Here is a 20,156-nt window from a genome sequence, read left to right as displayed (position 1 = left end):
GTGCGTGCATGCCCAGGATCCCAAGAGGAGAATGGAAGAGAAGGGATTGCAGCGTGGCCATCCCCCCTGGGGGGTGATTTCTCGCTTTCTGTCTCTCTGTCTCTCTCTGTCTGTCTGGCGAGCGCACGCGCCCTATAGCAAAAACCTCTCCAAAAAAAGAAAGAAAGAAATGAAGTAAGTAGGAATAGCTTTCCAAGTATAAAAATACAACAAAATGAACAACATAGAAATGTGATACAGTGTGGCACATGCTAGGAACAATGAATCTGCAATACAACTAGTACATTGGAGATGTGATCAGGGATAGGGAACAGTTAAGGCAGTCATTAGAAGAAGAACTGTGTTATGCCAAAGAGGTTGGGCTTTATCATATAGGAAGTAGAGGGCCACTGACTATCCCTAATTAGTAGATTAATGAGCTGAAATGCATGCCTTCTAAAGTAACTATTGGACTAACCCTGTAGCATAGGTTAAGGGACCTGGATCCCACATGGCTGACCACAATTTGAATCCCAGCCCTGCCAGTTTAAAAACATACTGAGGACATGTGTGTGCATGACCCCAAATCCCAATGGGATAGAGTCAGAGAGGAAAAGGGATTGTGAATTGTAGCATGATACCTCCCATTGGGGATACTTTCTCCCTCTCTCTGTTTTCTCTTTCTCCCTGGAGAGTACAAGTACTCTTTGGCAATTATTGGGTTATCAGAAAAGTCATGATGTGTTTTTCTCTTTTATTTATGTTGTTTTTGTTTGTTTGTTTGTTTGTTTGTTTGTTTTGAGAGGCTTTTGCTATAGGGCACATGAGCTAGCCAGAGAGACAAAAAGTGAGAAATCATACCCCCCAGGGGGAATGGCCACGCCACAATCCCTTCTCCTCCATTCTTCTCTTGGGATCTTAGGCACGCACGCTCACACACCCAGTGTGAGTTTAAGCCACTGGGTCTGGGACTCGAACCACAGTCAACTACATGGGAGTTCAGTGACATAGCCATTATGCTAACTGCTGGTCCCATCATGATGTTTTTCTATGCAAAAATATATCATGACTTTTCCGAGGACCCAATGAAAAAGTAATTATTGAAGCAAAGTAGATAATTTACTGTAGCTACTAGATAGCCAGATAAGATAATATTTCAAGGACAACTGATAATGATGTAAAACGAAATATAGGTAAAAGAAAGAAGGCCATGGAGATGGAGAGTTCAAAATCAGTAGATGTTTTGGAGCTGAAATTGACAGGATTATCAGACACAAGAGTCAAGAGAAATGAGGGCAGGACATGGAAAAAACAAGAATTTATCTGAAATTTATATCTCAGGATAATAAGTCTGTTAACAGAAGAATCATGTCTTATTTGACTTTAGAATCTCATTTTTTTGAAATTTTTGCTATACTACATGTGTGCTTGCCAGAGAGAGACAGAGTCATAAAGCGAGAAATTACCCCCTGGGGAGATGACCATGCCACAATCCCTTCTCCTCCATTCTCCTCTCAGGATTTTGGTCATGCACACACACACACACCTGGTGTGAGTTTTAAGCCAGGTCCAGGACTCGAACCATGGTCAAATACATGGGAGTCCACTGATGTAACCATTATGCCATTTGCTGGCACCAGAACCTCAATATTTTAATGGTGGCTGGGATTTGGTTACTGTTCAATGGCTTGTCAGGTTGGTGGATGAATGAATGGATGGAACATGGGTAAATAAGGTGGTTGGGTGGGTGAATAAGTGAGTGAATGTGTAGGTAATGTTGTTAAACATCCTGGGGAAATGAGGAAAATCAGCTTTGAAGATAGAGGAAAGAATGGGCAGAAGGTAGTAACAAAACTTCAAATGGCTACAGTGACAGAGGAAAGAACTAGGACAACAATTTGAAAATTAACCCAGATTTTTCTTTTTCTTTTTTGGAGAGGCTTTTTTTTTGGGTTTTTTTTTTTGTTTGTTTGTTTGTTTGTTTTGCTTTAGGGTGCATGTACTCACCAGAAAGACAGAGACAGAGAGACAGAAAGCAAGAAGTCACAGCCTGGGGGGGGGATGGCCACACCACAATCCCTTCTCTTTCATTCTCCTCTCGAGATCTTGGGCACGCACGCACATGTACCCAGCATGAGCTTAAGCCACTGGGTCCGGGATTTGAACTGCGGTCGACTACATGGGAGTCCAGAGACATAGCCATTACGCTAACTGCTGGTCCCCTCAGATTCTTCTTTATAGTAACCCATGGCTTGACAGTTCTCCTTGGCAGTTTATTTCAATAGATTCAACATATTTCAGGAAAGATTAGTTTCTAATTCTTTGTGCAAATCATTCTACCATTTTGGAAACCTATCAGCTTTCTTAGCACTTTTTCTTAAAACATTATGCAAAACATCCACCAGTCTGGTCACTGAAGCCATTTAGTATCCTTTCAATTTTAGTAAGGAACATGAGAATATTGACCCCCGCACACACCCAGACACTTAAGTAAAAAGGTTTCTTCCTTTCATCTCCTACACTAACCTTACCTTTAACACTCTACCAACGACATAACTCTACTACCTCTTCGTAATTCTCAGCTTTCTTGGACATTTGATTTTCCAAAGCAGCAATTTTCACATTTTAAAGTGTACCATCTGGAAATCTAGTTAAACATGCGAATTTTGATGTTGAGATCTGGAAGCACTTGAGGTTCTGTATTTTTAACAAGTGTCCAGGGAATATCTATTCTGCTGATCCATAGACCATACTTCCCATGGAGAGAATCTTAAGGTATCATACAATATTAGTGACTTAACTGACAACAGTTTTGTGGTTGACACAGGCTGTCAGCTGCCTTTCAATCCGAAATTTCATTTGCCTCCTGCCCTGTTCGTAGCTTCACTGGGTGATTTTAGATTATCCCTTCTCTGATGCTTACAGCTCCTCCAGTTTACTACTAATAAGCGAGGGCAGCTCCAGCATGCTGTCTTTGCCCTCCTCCAGATCCCTAATGAAGCTGTCAAATATGACCTTCTCACCATTCCTTCTGCTTTTCTCACTATTCTAAGCTTAATGCTTTGTTTACAGTCCATAGATTTAGTCTTTAGTCTTTTGCTCCTTAAAATCTTCAAACATCCACTATCAATTAAGGTCCAAAGGTCAAGGATCAAGCCCATTTTTTGAGTAAGAATTTGGGATGTAATTTCTTGCAGTGTTTGGAGGTCAGCAACGTGTGTAACAAAAACAGATGAGAAAAGCAGTCAGCGTGGGTCACTGGGGAATGATGTCTTAGCTGGAAACAGGCAGTTCAAGTCTTGATCCTCCTGCTAAACAATAGCATGACCTTGAGGAAATCGCTTACCCTACCCGAGCCAACGTTTTACCAGCTGTAAAATAGTACATTAAATTTAGATGATCTCGATGGTCTGTTAATATTAATTATGTAGGGGCCAATATAGCCTCATATCTTCATTGTAAGTTTAAACTAGAGCAGAGGTTCCTACCATGAGCTTCATAGATCTCTAAGGATTCTGTAGATATAATTCAGAGAGTCCGTGAACTTGGGCTGGGGGAGGGAGATGTTTCATTTTCACTTTCACTGACCTCTGACTATTACTGAGCATTTTTTTCAATCAAGAATATAAGCAACAGACTAGTATTTGCTGGGCCTAAGATTTAGTTAGCAACAGAAACCATAAATATATTATGTCACATTACAGCCTTTGTAGATACTGAATATTATTCATACTCATTTTGACTTCCAAGTTTTGGTGCTTTCCAAACTCTCTACTAAATCTCCTAATTGAACATGCTAATGAAAGGGTTTATCTATTACCATAACCCAGTGGCAGTGGCTGTTAATAAGGGGAACTTTTGTTCCACTGAGCACTTCTGCCATTGCATGTACACATTTTTAGTTGGTATAATTGGAGAAGGAAGTTGCTGCATTGGCATCTAATAAGTAGAGGCCGGGAATGCTACAAAACATCCTGTAATGCACAGGACAGCCCTCCAAAGCTGATCCAGTCTGAAATGTCAGTAGTACTGGGATTGAGAAACCTGCTATAGCCTTAAAAATATTTTGGATAACTATATTTTAGTATGTTCAAGTTCCTTTACATTCCTGTTCTGTTTTATGCATTTATAAACTTTGTTTCTAAAAGTTTCCTATCTTTCTAGACTGTCAAATGGTTCCATGGCATAAAACATGCTAAAAACCCTAGCCCTAACCCTAACATGAGCACATGAACAGATAGTAAACACCATCTGATATTCAGATATTCAGGAAAATGAAGCTCACATACTTAGTTCCTAAAGAAAGAAGAGAATTGTTGGATCAGACAAGGTTCAAATGCCAGCTCCACACTTCCTGTTTATAGGACTTTGCCCAAGTCATTTTTCTTCTCTTTTAATTAGTTTTCTCATCTGCAAGATGGATAAAACTAGGGCCAGGCCCATGGCCTAGTATTTAAGGGAGCCAGATCCCACGTGGCTGACTGCAGTTCAAAGCCTGACCCAGTGGCTTGAAAAATATGCCAGGCACATGTGCATGTCCACAGTCCTGACAGGATAAAAAACTGAAGGTAGAGGGATTGTGGCATAATGAACTATGTTCCATCGAGGGGTGTTTTCTCCTTCTCTCTGTTTCCCTGTCTCCCTTTGGCAAGTGCATGTGCCTTCTGGCAATTAAAAAAATTTAATAAAAATGGTCCTTCACTTACAGCACTAGCCCACCAGCCAAATTCAGCTTGCAGCCTGTTTTTGTCCATAAAGTTTTATTAAAACACAATCACACCCAAATGTCGACATATTGTCGACAATATGGCTTTTACACTGCAATGACAGAGGTTGGTTTCAACATAAACCATGCAGCTTCTTTCATATTCTCAGGATGCACTCTGTTGGTGGATATTTATATCAGATCCTATTAAATGGTCTACCTGTCTGTCTAGCCTGTCTTGCCTGTCACCACAATTTGTAAGACTCTTCTTTTAGCACACTGAATCACAGAATTTTGTTGATTCTAGAGATGTTTTCCAAGGCTCCTTCAAACTCAGCCATTCCCACTGGATCAGCTGCAGAAGAAGTGCTTTTCTCATTTATGGCTCCCTGTCATCAAGACCAAAGTGTTAGATACATCAAAGTCTCCCTGGATGGTGGGTGCCCCAGGGTAGTCACTGTGAACCCAGTACAAAAAGAAAAAAACCCCAGAGATTTTTAAAATTAATTTGAATTGGCATAGCTCCCTTGGAAATTGTGTAGCACATGTCATCAGGCCAGGGGGATGGACTCTGTGTGCTATTTTAATGAGCTCACAGACTGAGGTTTCAGCTGCAACCTCCCATATTTCAGCTTGTTTTAGAGAAGGCAGGATAATGATGTTTAATGGTGAACTGCAAGGACAGGCAGGGAGGAGGGGGAGGTAGCATGGAGTAATTGTTCTGCACTTCAGAGCATGGGCCAACTCCTTATTAAGGTGTTCTTTCCATTTAAGGCTCTGCATTTTAGGGTAAATTGAAGACATTTGTGCAAGTCCCAACTAGTAACAAATTGAAAAAGTAGCCATGAAAACTCCCTAATTATCAGCTAACCACTTGACTTTCTTTATTGTGCAACATATAACTGTTCTGCTTAAAGCCACTGCTCACAGGACCAGACAATGGCTCCGCAGTAACTAACTGGGTCTACATGAGAAGGCCCATGGTTTATGTTCCAAGGTCTCCCTTTACATGCCTAGTATGTGCATGTATGCCCATGATCTGAGCTGGCTAAGGGTCAGGGATGGATTGTGGCATGAAGACCCTGATGGGGTTGCCTATTTCTCTTTGTGTGTCTGTCTCATAAAAGAAGTAATTAAGTAAATAAATAAATATTGAGTTGTCAAGAAGGTCATGACATATTTTTCTGTTTTTCTATGCAAAATGCAGGGATAGCAGTTGACATAATGACTATGTCACCGGACTCCCATGCAGTCGACTGCAGTTCGAGTCCCAGACCTGGTTGCTTAAACTCACGTTGGGTGCATGTGCATGTGTGCCCAAGATCCCAAGAGGAGAATGGTAGAGAAGGGATTGCGGTGTGGCCATTTCCCCTGGGGAGTGATTTCTCACTTTCTGTCTCTCCATCTCTCTGTCTTTCTGGTGAGCGCATGCACCCTATGGCAAAAACCTCTCCAAAAAAAATGCATCATGATTTTTCTGACAACCCAATATATAGATACATATGTACATACACACACACTCTTTTTCCTTTTTTTTTTTTTTTTTGAGAGAGGTTTTTACTGTGGGGTGCATGTGCTCTCCAAAAATACAGAGAGAGACAGTGAGACAGAAAGCAAGAAATCACCCCCCAGGGGGGACGGCCATGCCGCAATCCCTTCTCCTCCATTCTCCTCTTGACATCTTGGGCACGCACTCACGTGTACCTGGCATGAGTTTAAGCCACTGGGCAAAGGTCTCAAACTGCAGTTGGCTACGTGGGAGTCCAGCAACATAGCTATTACGCCATCTGCTGGTCCCACACATACACACTCTTAAACAAACAAAAGAAGACACTGCTAGTGACAGCTGGAAAAAAAAGTGATTAGGGAACAGTACCTTTCAAAACCATCCTTGTGAGATACAGTTTCAATATGTCAGTGAAAGAGTTGTCCATGTTTTGCCATGCCATTTTCTAATGAAATGTTTGGTTTCTGTTAGCCATCTTTTGGTGAAATATATTGTATCCCCAATTACAAGAACTTTATTTCTTACCAGTTGCCTTTCTTCCTGATCTGTAGTAACCCACAGGCAGTGTGTCTTATGACCATAGTATTTCCAATTATTGGCTTATAATTGGAACATGGAGTGTACTTGTCCACACAAATAATGTTAAAAGTGGTGTCAAAATTCCAAGCCAACCCACAAGAGGTACCTAGTTAACAGGTATACTTGGGAGTACAGAGTACAGAAGATTCCTCCCCCACCACCACATTTTTTCCATGTGGCAGTATGTTGTGATCCATTCATCTCAAACTCCCTACTCCAGGAGCAGAAGTGGCAGAGAAGTTCCACCCAGCACCATGGGTTGGGTCCTGCTGAGCCTTTACTTGCCACTGATCATGTCTCCCTCCGCTGGAACCCTACCTGTATGGCCATGGTGGAATGTACATGTATATAAGACAAGACCAGTAATAAAAACAATATTTATTAAATACTTACTATGTGCTCTTCACTGATCAAGTTACCCCCTCATAAGCCCTATAGAGGGTTGTTTCCTCATTTCACAGAAGAGAAAATGAGGCATAGGAATGTCCTACTTGATTATCCAAGATCTCATAGCTTGCAAAAAGCAGAACTAGTTCAAACCCAAATGACGTGGCTCCAAAAGTCACGCTCTTAGTCACTATAATGCAGGGCTCACCTTGCTTATTATTGTATGACCCAAGAGCTAAGAATGGTTTTACCATTTCTAAAGGGCAGAAGAGGAAAGAAGAATATTTCATTTCATGGCATATGAAATTTTTTTAGATTTTTAAAGTTTTATTCATCTATTTCTTCCATGAAAGACAGAGAGAAAGAGAAAGTGAGAAAAGAACCCCCAACAGGGACTTCACACTACAATCTACTGCCAGTCTCCACTGGCCTAGATTGTGGGCTTGTGTACAAGCCCTGTTACTATCTGGCCCTATTCAGGAAAAAAGAAATGCTGACCCTCTGCTATACTGCATTAAAAGCTCTCAAGCTAAATACCCACCTTAATATAAATTCTCAATAAATGTTGTCATTTAAAAAAACAAATTCATCTCTTTTCCAGTCCTGGAGCTCATGCCATAACTCCAGGGTTCCCACTGCAAGCTCAAGGTTTTTCCATTTAGGAAATGCCAGATAGCCTAGTCCCTGATTGCAGGATCCCTGTGATAGCACCTGCTTGCAAGCCCCCATTGGCTTTCAAAACTGGGAGTCTGTCAAAGCCTTTGTCCTGTAGGCTCTTGTACTTGTGGTGGTTGGAATGAAAGCAGTTACCAAAGCACTCATGGGGCACACATCAGGAGTGAGGACTCCAGGCAGACCAGCAGGATCTTCTTGGAGAATGGAAGGAATCTGAACCCAGCCTTCTAGGAAAGGGCTCTAGACTGCAATAGCAAGAGTTGCATGGGACCCATTCCTAACCAGAGTGTTCCTCCCCTACCCGAAGGGATTGCATCTTTATAATTGAGGAACTTGACATCTTATAGAAGATATATGTGTAGGTAAGAGGCCCTGGCACATGTGAATCAGATCACATAAAAATTTTCAGAACTGGGGGTCAGCAGGCAGTATGGTGATTAAGGTGTTGGACTCCCACATGGCTGACTGCAGTTTGAGTCCTGGACCTGGCTGCTGGCTTGCTTTCTTTTTTTCTCTCTCTATCTCTTTCTCTCTGTCTCTTTTGTCTCTCTTTGGTGAGTGCATGTGCTCTCAAAATTTAAAAGTAATAATAAATTGGGATCAGCTGATGGTATAATGGTAATGTCACTGGGCTCCCATCTAGTTGATCACGGTTCGAGTCCTGGATCCAGTGGCTTAAAACTCATACCAGGCATATGTGTGTGCACACCCAAAATCCAAGAGGATAATGGAGAAGGGATTGTGGCATGGCCATCCCCCCAGGGGTGATTTCTCATTTTCTGTCTCTCTCTGTCTCTCTAGTGAACACCCATACCCTATAGCAAAAATCTCTCTAAAATAATAATAAAAATAAATAATTCTCTTTAAAATTTAAGAAAAAAAATTTCAGAGCAGCATTTCCATAGCAAAAACCTAGGTGCAATTGAAATGTTAATGAGCAGGAAAACAAACCAATAAATGTGACTCACTCTATCATCTTTTCGAGTCTTTGTTCAACTAATACAATAACGTAGTCAGTCTCTCTCTCTCTATCTCATTCATTCACACACACACACACACACACACACACACACACACAGAGGGAGAGAGAGAGAGAGAAGGAAACCAGCAGAAAGTGCTTTCTCAAATAAATGGCCCCTGTGGGCTCAGTCCTACTGGGGAACTGAAGCCAGTGTAGAACAAACATCACAATTATCCTAACTGAAGAACAGGCATCTAGGGTGTTTTGTTTCGTTTATCACTGATTGAAGGATGACTCCTTGGAGGCATTAACACTTGGACACTTCTCATTTATTTGCTCCCAGGCTGAGTTACCCCTGTTTCTGGAAATAAACACCTTCAAGCAGAAAGTCTTAGGCCTAAAATGAATGCCCAGGGAACTTGGATGGGGCATAAAAATCAAGGCAACATTACCTTCCGGTTGAAGATAGTGTTGGCATCCCCTTCAGCAGGGATCAAGACTATGCCAAAGTCAGCTGAAACCCTGCTCTAACATACACATGAATGAATTCTCTGGGTCCCGAGCATGAACACTAAAATTTTAGTGCAATGAAACTTAATGTCAGGGCCAGCTAGTGGCATGATGGTTAAGGTGGTTAGCTCCCATGTGGCTAACTTCACATTTCAAGTTCATGACCTGGCAGCTTGAAAAACATTCTGAGCACATGGGCCTGCATGCCCAAAATCCTGGAAGGAGAATGGAAGAGAAGGGATTGCTGCATGACCTTTCCATCATGGGGAGTGCTTGCTTGCTCGCTCGCTCGCTCTCTCTCTCTCTCTCTCTCTCTCTCCTCACCTCTCTCCAGTAAGTACATGTGCCCTCTGGCAAAAAAAAAAAGGTAATGTCAGATGTAACTTAACCCCTTCTTCAAACACAAAAATATCTCAATGAAATATTGCTAAATGCTTGTAATTCTATGAATTACCATTCTCAGAGTGACCCTTATGATAAGTTTTTTTTTTTTAAGAGAGAGATTTTTGCTATAGGGCACATGCACTTGCCGGAGAGACAGAGAGACAGAAATCTAGAGATCAGTCTCCAGAGGGGATGGCCACACCACAATTCCTCTTCCTCCATTCTCCTCTTGGGATCTTGGGCATGCATGCACATGAGCCCGGCATGAGTTTTAAGCTGCCAGGCCTGGCACTCAAACCACAGGTGATTACATAGGAGTCCAGCAATGTAACCATTATGCCATCTGCTGGTCCCTATGATAAGATTTTTTAAAATGCAAATCAAAGACCAGCTCTGTAGTGCAGTGGCTAGTGCTCTGCATTGGGAATCAGATCCCACATGGCCAACTGTTGTTTGATTGTCAGATCCAGCAGCTTAAAAAAAATCTAGCCATGTGTCAGTGTGTGCCCAAACTCCTGAGGAGGAATAGAAGAAAAAGAATTGTAGTATAATCATGCCCTATTGAGTGATGCTTTCTCTCTTGTGAGAAACTTAAATAACTTTTAAATAATAGGCATATTACAAACTGGTTTTCAATCATCAAAGTTTTGTTTTGCCAGAGAGAAAAAGAAAGGAAGGAAGGGAGAGGGAAGAAAGCACATCACAATCTCCCTCTTCCACTTCTTCCTTCTGGGACTTTGGGCACACACGCATATGCTACTGGAGTCCAGGTGTGTTTTTCAAGTTGCTAGATCCAGGACTCAAACCACATAGTTGGCCATGTAGAATCTGGTTTCCTTAACCGCCACGCCATGGGTCGGCCTAAAAATATTCTTATAAGCTATTTTAAATATCATGACAAAAAGTTTATCATCTTAAGATATGGAATTAAAAAGTTTATAGAAAGTATGATTTCACTGATATATTCAAAATTTCTAAACTGGGAAAATAGCCTAAAATAACAGTAGGCTGTGAGAAATTGAGAATTTTTTTTAAAAAATAGTATTTCCTACTTTCTGTGTGATGATCAGATATGGTTTTAGAATAACAAAGTCATCTTTAAAAATTAATTTGGTTGGCACAGGATAGGTTAACTTGTCAAATAATAGAGGGGCTCCTAAATGATGGAAAAAATAGACATTTGATGAAGTAAGATCATAGGTTCTAACTGTACCCTGTCTATTTATATGACCCTGGCTATAAATCATTTTTGAGGACTCACAAATTGTCAAAGATACATTAGAATACTTTCATAAGGTATGTTCTTAAGTATGAACTTCCAATTTTTGAAGTAGAGGGGCTCCTAAATGATGGAAAAAATAGACATTTGATGAAGTAAGATCATAGGTTCTAACTGTACCCTGTCTATTTATATGACCCTGGCTATAAATCATTTTTGAGGACTCACAAATTGTCAAAGATACATTAGAATACTTTCATAAGGTATGTTCTTAAGTATGAACTTTCAATTTTTGAAGAATCTTTATTTCCTATATCTATTATTATTAATTCTAAAATTGCAAGAAGTGTAGACTTACAGATTTTGTCACATTATTGATTACTCTCTCCATGTGGATATCCTGACATGAAATTTTGCCCAATGGGTTATATTGCTGTACTATGTTGTTGTTATTGAAACCTGAGATGTCCAAAAGATATTGCTTAGATAAAGGTGAAGGAACTTCTTGATATCGGGACATTGTTGGAAAGGAGGAAGATGTGATCAAATGAAAAGGATTTTAGGGCCAGCCTCATAATCTAGTGGTTATGGGAGCAGGATCCTACAATGCCTGTGGTGATTTGAATACCAGCCCTGGCAGCTGGAAAAATACAGGGTGTTCGCACATGCCTGACAGGACAGAGAAATGGAGAAGAAGGGATTGCAGTGTGGCCATGCCCCTTTGAGGGACACTATCTCCCTCTCTCTCTGGCAAGCACATCCACCCTCTAGCAAAAAAAAAAAAAAAAAAAAAAAAAAACAACAACAACTCCTCTCCCATTTTGTTCCTTGGTTAACTAGAAAAAGCTAAAATTTGAAAATAGCCTTCCTAAAAGGGAGAAAGTAAAAGAAAATAAAGAAAATGCAAAATTAGAAGAAAAAAAAAAAAAAAAAAAAAAAAAAAAAAAAAAAAAAAAACTAAAACTAAAACAAAACAAAAGCACCCTTATTTTTATAATCCTTAGTAGTCTGAAAAGGAAGGCCTTTTTTCCCAGTGTACAAGTCCAGTCCTCTACACTGTGCTTGGATATCTTATGCCATTCTTTGAGTGAAGTATGAGAATATAATGCTTTCTGAGCCCTGAGATTAGAGAAAGTGGACTTGCCCAAGGTTACCTAACTGGTAAATGCCAGAGTCTAGCATCATATCTAGTCCTATGAAACCATGCTGCTCGACTGGCTGAAAATATGCCATCATGTGGGTACCCAGTATAGAATTCTACCTCCGCTGTCCATTGATTCTCAGTAAAGGATGTCACTAGGACATGACATCCCTTTCAAATGTTTTATCAAGCTCTCTGTGGACTAAATGAGTGGAAATAAATCTATTTAGAATGTAAGGAAATAGGCAGCTACTCAAACTCATAGTCTACAATTCAAGGGGCAGTAGACAAAGTTAGGTCTCATCTCATCAGACTCCACAATAGGACAGGTTTAATCAAGTCAGGCCAGGCGTGGATTGGGGAAGTAGCTAGCTTTATCTGACCTTATATTGGGATGAAAAATCTAGGCTGGTAAAGGAAGCAAATAGGGCCCAGATAGCTAATGGAACTTGATCCTGCAGCGTGGGTTTCTTGTGTAGGTGGCTCGGCACCTTGAACAGTTCCCAGGAGATACATGTTTGTGAAGGGATACTGGCTTCTTCAGAAGCCCAGGTCATTTTTCAAAATTTCTACTTCTTTAAAAAACAACTTCTTCTCTCCTCCATCCTCAGCCATCTCATGTGTAGCATTGGGATAATGGAACTGCAATAAGCAAAATAAGCTTTCTTCTGAAGGTGTCCATATAAATAAGATCTCCCAGATGACTCAATAAACAAGCCATTCTGGCCAGAAGTGTTATGTATAACTGAGGGTCCCCAGGTCCTCACACCAGCCCCTCCTCCCACCTAAAGCTATAGGTGGCTCTGTCCACACAGGCAGGTCCTGCTAGATTGCAAAAAATCCAGCTCTGTGAAAGCTGGAGTCTTACTTGTGTCTGTGATCTTTCCCAGAGTTCTCATTGAAGAGGCAATTCAGAGAAATTTCTATGACATTTCAGTAGCAAAAATAGCTATCTTCTTGTACACGCTCTGCGTTTAACTTATAGACAACATGAATTGTACATGTAGCTAGATTTTCCTCTATACTGACTTTTAAAATGTCTAGGAGGTAACCATAGCAAGTATTTAAAATTAAGTGGTTGTATTTTTCCTTATTCTGTGAAACTTAATTTTTTGAAAATCAACATTATGCTAGACAAAGATTTTTTAAAGATCAAATTGTTCCTTTTATACAAAGTTCAGGTCTTGCTGCATTCCCATTTTATATCCAGCATTATTTTCCCATTTTATATTCATCATTCTAGAAGGACACAGAACAACATGCCATGTTATTCCACTTAAGAGGTTGTTTACAGACATGTCATCAGTACCCTGGAAAAGTGTTTCCAACTTCAGCTTTCCAGAATTCTGTAAAGCACATTTCTCTATAGTGATGACATTCTGAGGGGATTTCCAGAGAAAAATAGTGACCGGACTCAAGAAGCTGTGAGGTCAGAGGTTTTATTTAGTGGAGGGAAGTTTAAAACTTTCCCCACATTTCTGAATTTCCATAACGTAGTCTGAATAGATAGTAGACAGATTCGGATGAGAGAATGAATACAAATTTATTATGTGCATAGCACAGGGATCTCACAGGGATCAAAGAAGGGCAAGTAACTGAAACCAAAATAGTATTTGGAGCTACAGAAAGCAATAGGGGCTTGAAGGCTCCTTGGAGGGTGATGGTGACAGGCTATGGGAGGGTGAGAGAAAGAGCTGCACCGCACACAAAGGTAGTTTTATCATGCCGATAAAGCCTTCCAGGCAACAACCCTCAGGAAAGTAGGTGAAAAGTCTGTCTGGGCTAGCATCCTGGCTTGGAGACCTAAAGGCTACTCTCCTGTTACAGATTAACCTTCTCAGGGGAAGCAGGTGACATGGCAGTCAAGATGGTGGACTCCCACAGAGGCGACCATTATTCCTCTACTGGAAATGGTGACTTGAAATTCACTCTGGGCACATGTGCATACATGTCCAAAATCCTGAGGAAAGAATGGAGGAAAAGGGATTATGGCATGGTCCTCACCCCTACCCCCGAGATGATTTCTCACTTTCCCTTTCTCTGTATCTCCCTGGCCAGGACATGCACCCTATGGAAAAAAAAAAACACCCAAAAAACCCCAAATTTATCTTCTCTTAATATAGATTCTAGAGAGGGGAATTGCTTCTGGAGGAGCTTCCCCCAGTCAGATAAGGGGGTTATAGAGAAAGCCCATCCCTGTGCTTCCAGAAAAGCAGAGGCACTAAGTTGTGGGAAAAGTCATGACGCATTTTTGCGTAAAAAGAAATCTGGGGAAGGGGCCAGAAAAGCTTGGTTCTGATGCTGCTACTTTAGTTCAAAGTACTTGGCATGTCAAAGTACCTTACTTTGGGGTATTACTTTCTGAGCCTCAACAATAGGAAATTTCAAGTCATGAAAGGCAGAATCCTGGTTCATAATTTTATATCTCAAAAATAAAAAAATCAGGGGACCAGCAATTGGCGTAATGGCTATTTCGCTGGACTCCCATATAGTCGACCACAGTTCAAGTCCTGGACCCAGTGGCTTAAATTCATGCCAGGTGCGTGTGTGTGTGCCCGAGATCCCAAGAGGAGAATGGAGGAGAAGGGATTGTGGCATGGCCATCCCCCCTGGGGGGTGAGTTCTCGCTTTCTGTCTCTCTGTCTTTCTGGTGAGCACATGTGCCCTATAGCAAAAATCTCTCCCCCCCCCAAAAAAAATAATAAATAAAATAAATAAATTAAAAGAAGTTATCATTGGAGTTTCTCTATATATTGTGACTGTATGCTCAAGTCTGTGTGTCTGTAAACTAAAAGATATATTAAGAGATGTGAAAACAGATTTCATAATTTGACAAGTACTCAATTCTGCTTTAAAAAACATATTGCCTGTAAAAGAAAAATAAATTACTTTTATGTACATATATGTATATCTACATTTAATATTATGTTTTAGTTTGTGTTTATTTTCATATCAGAAATAGCATCTGGGAAGCCCCACATGTAGCAGGGTGGTTTTGTTTATAAACTGTGGTTATATACCATCATAACTGCATTATCCACGATCACTGCCAAGTTAGGTATGCCATGAAGAGAGTTTTTCTGGGTACCTGGAGCCAGTCCCCAAAGCATAGCCCTCTAATGCATACCAGAACTACTGATGTGTAAATCATGGTGCTTCATACACAGAAAAGAGATTTTCAAATACTGTACCTGCAATGCTATTGGGATCACAGTTTTCCTCTGTAACCATGATCTATTAGTGACTCTTGAAATCAATTCAGTAAGTCACAACCAGACCAGCTCTGTAGCCTAGTGGTTAAGAGAACCAGATTCTATATAGCTGACCACAGTTCAAATCCTGGCCCTAGCTGCTTGAAAAACACACAGGGCACTTGTGTGTGTATACCCCAAATCCTGACAAGATGGAGAAATGGAGGAGAGGGGATTGCAGCATGACCATATCTTATAGAGAGGGTGCTTTCTCCCTTTCTCCCTATCTCTAATGAGCACACACATCCCTGGTAATTACAAGAAAAAACTAAAGTTACAACCAGCATTTTAACATATAGCCTAAATTAAAATAGAAAATGAAGTACATTGTGTAGAATGTAAATATCGTTTTGGAAAATGTTTGTTTCACTCCAGATCAATATAGATGTATATATGCATACTAAGTCAGAAAGGAAAATGTTTTTCTTTTTCTGGGTGGCAACAAAGAATGTGGGAAGGCTCTGCTCTGGGTGGTCGTGGGTCCCAATCCATGCCCTCTGGAGGCCTCTGCTTCATCTCCCTGTGGATCTCTCTTCTCATTCCTTTTTCCCTTTTTTTTTCTTAAAATGATATCTTGTGGCTCTTATTTAATTCTCCTTGGTTGTGAGCAAAAAGATAGAATCCTGTAATTTTATCGTTCTGTCAACAAGCCTCCACCTCCACCTTCCATGCTCATGTAACTAGCGAATCTTAGAGTGTCAGGGTGGATTTCCAGCTCCTTGTCTTTTCCACTGTGTTTATTAGTTCACATACTGTGGAGTTCTCTTTTTCCTGCTTTTATTGTTTAAATTGGGCATTATGTTCTTATGGGTGTCAGGAGACTTCATTATAATTTTATATATTTTGTTGAGATTGGATATATAAAGTCAATAAAATACATATCACTCTTCCTTGTACTGTTATTAAAAATCAAATTGAGACATTGCAAAATATATTGCAAACTAATGGGATGAATTCAAAAGCATTCCTCTTGTCTGAAACTTTGCAGTAGATAACTACCCCCATTCAGATATGTTGAAAATGTAGCACTTAAAAAATTCCTTCAAGGGACCAGCACATGGTGTAATGGTTATGTTGCTGGACTCTCACATGGCCAACCATGGTTCAAGCCCTGGACCCGAAGGCTTGAGACTCACACTGGGTGCCTGTGCATGTGCAGCTAAGGTCCCAAGGGAGAATGAAAGAGAAAGGGATTGCAGCATGGCCATCCCCACTAAGGCATGATTTCTTGCCTACTGTCTCTGTCTCTCTAGTGAGTGCATGCACCATATAGTAAAAGTCTCTCTCTTGGGAGAAAAAAAAAACAAAACTCTTATAGTTCAATGGACATTACCACAGAATTCTCCAGTCCTGTGTCCACCAGTCTTTCATCTCTCTGAGAATTTGACTCACTCTAAGTGTTAAGTGAGTGCCAGTTCTTTCCTGTTCAGGTGAAGCCAAGGCTACTCCCCATAATCCCTTAGTGGATGTCATGAACTAGGGATTTTTCCATATCAAAAGAAGACTGAACTTGGAATGAGTGGGCAGCAAAAAGTTATTGAAATCTTTCTATGGATCCATTTTTTGTTTGTTTGTTTGTTTGTTTCATGGGCAAGAGAGACAGTACCCTCAACATGATCTTGACACTGTGATCCCCTCAAAACTTCAGCTAGCTCTGAATAATGGTCATGCACATTCCTTGTGTACTCAGGGAGTTTTCTGGATACAAACCCAGAACCTTCTCAGGTGGGTCAACCTCACAGAGCTTCAGGTTATACTGTCACACCACCATTCCAACATCTCTTCTACTTTCATTAAATATAATGAACTCATTATTTTTTTGCACTCACCAGAGAGATGGAAAGAGAGAAAGTGAGAAATCACCCTCAAGTGAGGATGGCCATGTCACAGTTCCTTCTCTATTCTCCTCTCCAGATATTGGGCACACACACATGTTCCCAGTATAAGTTTCAAGCTGCCAGGTCCAGGACTCGCACTGTGGTCAACCATGTGCGAGTCCGGTGCCTTAACCACAATACCACCTGCTGGTCCCCTAGTGAGCACATTTTAACAAGCTAATCTTCCAGGTTAGGAACCCTTTTAAAATGAAGCAATAGATTCAGAGAGATGAAGTCAACCAAAATCATACAGTTAGTATATGGTAAAACAAAATTCAAAGTATGAAGGGCTTCACAAAGCAAGTCCACATCTTGTGCAATTAGAGATGACCAGCTTGTCAAACCTTGCACATTCTTCTCCCAAATCACCAATGAAATCATTAATGTGTAATATTAATGGCCACCATTTGTACTTCCTTTCATGGGCTGCAATGAAACTGTATGTCTTTCATTTGATCCTTGCAAAGTTGATTGCTCATGCACAACTATCATATGCTTTTCCCTTTAAAAAAAAAAGTTGAGGGTACATTATTTGGAGGTAAAGAAGAATAGGGTCATGCCTAACAAGTGATTGGTAAAATGAGAAAACGTAGAAAATGGCCTACAGATGTTTAGGTGACTGAAGTTGTCTTTTTGTAAACAAAATGATAGCAATGCATGTTCTGTCTATGCAAGGTTACAATAAAAACCAGACACTTTGCACTTTTTAATTCAAGACATTTCCCCAGGAAGTGATCTGACTTTAAAATATAAATATGTTTGCTAAATGAAGTCTGTTATAGTGTGATAGATATGAACTCTTTTCAGAAGTCGTTTTTGCTTTCAGTAGGAGATAATAGGAGAAAGGGACAGATTTTTGTTGTATCCTACATATAAGAAGACTAAGTAAAAAGTAATGTCTTTCAGGAATCATTCACAGTAGTTACTAAATGAGTTTATTCAAAGAAGGAATATGTTAAAATAACCCTCAGTAATGAAAGGGGCAAGCTCATGGCATGGCACTTTTTTGTTTTGTTTTGTTTTGGTTGTTTTAGAGAGACTTTTTGCTATCGAGTGCATGCACCTGCCAGAGAGACAGAAAGAAAGAAATCACCCCCTGGGGTGATGGGCACAGCACAATCCCTTCTACTCCATTCTCCTCTTAGGATCTTGAACCTGGTGTGAGTCTTAAGCCATCGTATCTGGGACCGGAACCACAGTTGACTACATGGGAGTCCAGTGACGTAACCATTTTGCCATCTGCTGGTGCTGGCACTGTTTTTTATTAATAGGTGTTAAACTTGAATTTTATGATGGTATCCACATTAGAACTAGGAAGAATCATTTAAGTGTCAGACTTTTTTATTTCAAAATCACTGAAATTTCCCTGCCTATTACCTAAGGTATTAGGAAGTCAGAAAATACCTCATGACTTTCTGACAAGCCAATAATACTTTTGTTTTGCTTTGTTTTTGATGCTTTCTCTTTATTCATGAAAAATCCTATGCACAATAGGGGAGGATGGGAAGCATCCTCTACAGGGTCTATTTACACCTCAATCCCATTCCTTCAGTCCTCCAACCTGTAGATTTTGGATGCTTGCTCATATGACCAAAATGTTTCATGTTGACTGGGCTGGAACTCGATTTGCAGTTGCCATGTGGAATCATTCTCGCTTCTCTTGAGTAGCAGGTTACTGCTGCACCACAGAGTGAACCTCTAAACTAATTTCTCAGCACAAAACAGTGTTTTGGGCAGCATACCTATATCATGCCAGATATAGGTTGAGAAATGCTTCATTGGCTGGGTGACCAAAATGTTTCATGTTGACTGGGCTGGAACTCGATTTGCAGTTGCCATGTGGAATCATTCTCGCTTCTCTTGAGTAGCAGGTTACTGCTGCACCACAGAGTGAACCTCTAAACTAATTTCTCAGCACAAAACAGTGTTTTGGGCAGCATACCTATATCATGCCAGATATAGGTTGAGAAATGCTTCATTGGCTGGTTGATTCAGAAATAAATATACCTTCTAGCAAATCAGTAGTACATAAAACAAAAGCAGAAGGGGATTATTGGAGGAGTAAAAAAAATTATGTAGAGGAAGGTAGGGTAAAATAGAGAAAGAGTTAACAAAATATGGAGTGATTGGAAAAGTGGCAAAAGATTTTTCTGGTTAAGGCATGATTGTACACTATGTTGAAGTCTTACTCTAACTCTTATTTGAGGAGGAATCCACTTTCTTAAACATTTTTTTAAGTTGATACAGGATGCGTGCACTTGTTAGAGAAGGATAAAATGGGGAAAGGGAGAAAGCACCCCACAATGGGGCATGGTCACTCAGCAATTCCTTTTCCTACATTTCTCCACAAGTTGGGAGGTTAGACACACAAGCACACAGGCCTGGCATGTTTTTCAAGCTACTAGGTCTGGACTTTGAACTACTTGGCCAGTTAAGTAGTGTCTGACACCCTTAACCTCTAGTCCATGAGGCTGGATCCTTCTTTAAACATTTAGTTACAGAAAATTGTGTGGCGTAGGGGACTTATGATTTTGGCTAAGCTGAATAATTGTTTTAACTTATAAATTTGGAGAAGAGAAAGTTATTGTCCTTAAATTAGATTTTATTCTCTTAAGAATAAAAATTTCTCTTCTATTTTCAATATGCTCTGTTTTCAGTCCTGGAAACCGAAGATTTTGTTCAGAGAGGAAATAAAAGAGTTTTCCTTTGCAAATGCTTTATAATTACAGAGTACATTTAAATAGATGACTTATTGAGCTTGGGAAGTGACAGAATCTATTTAGTAGTAATGCAAGATACTTTTTTTCAAAATCTACTGCAAAAAATATTGATTTAACTCTCACAATAAAATATCAGATAGTATAAACACAATTGAGAAGTGTCCCCTTTTAAATATGAAGATTTTTCATTCCATAATTATTTTTTCCTTTTTCAAAACCTATATTGAAATATATATACACATATATACATATATATATATA

At 40.1% G+C, this 20,156-nt stretch overlaps 1 protein-coding gene across 1 annotated transcript in view; it reads left to right on the top strand.

Moving 5' to 3' along the window:
* FRMPD4 (FERM and PDZ domain containing 4) overlaps positions 1-20,156 on the top strand; it is a 214,346-nt gene that overhangs the window by 22,943 nt on the left and 171,247 nt on the right. The gene's annotated exons all lie outside the window — the stretch shown is intronic.

Source organism: Tupaia chinensis, unplaced genomic scaffold (assembly GCF_000334495.1).
Source record: "Tupaia chinensis unplaced genomic scaffold, TupChi_1.0 Scaffold150243_1, whole genome shotgun sequence".
In the NCBI taxonomy this organism is placed as follows: Eukaryota; Metazoa; Chordata; class Mammalia; order Scandentia; family Tupaiidae; genus Tupaia; species Tupaia belangeri.
This window is presented reverse-complemented; position numbering and strand designations above follow the sequence as displayed.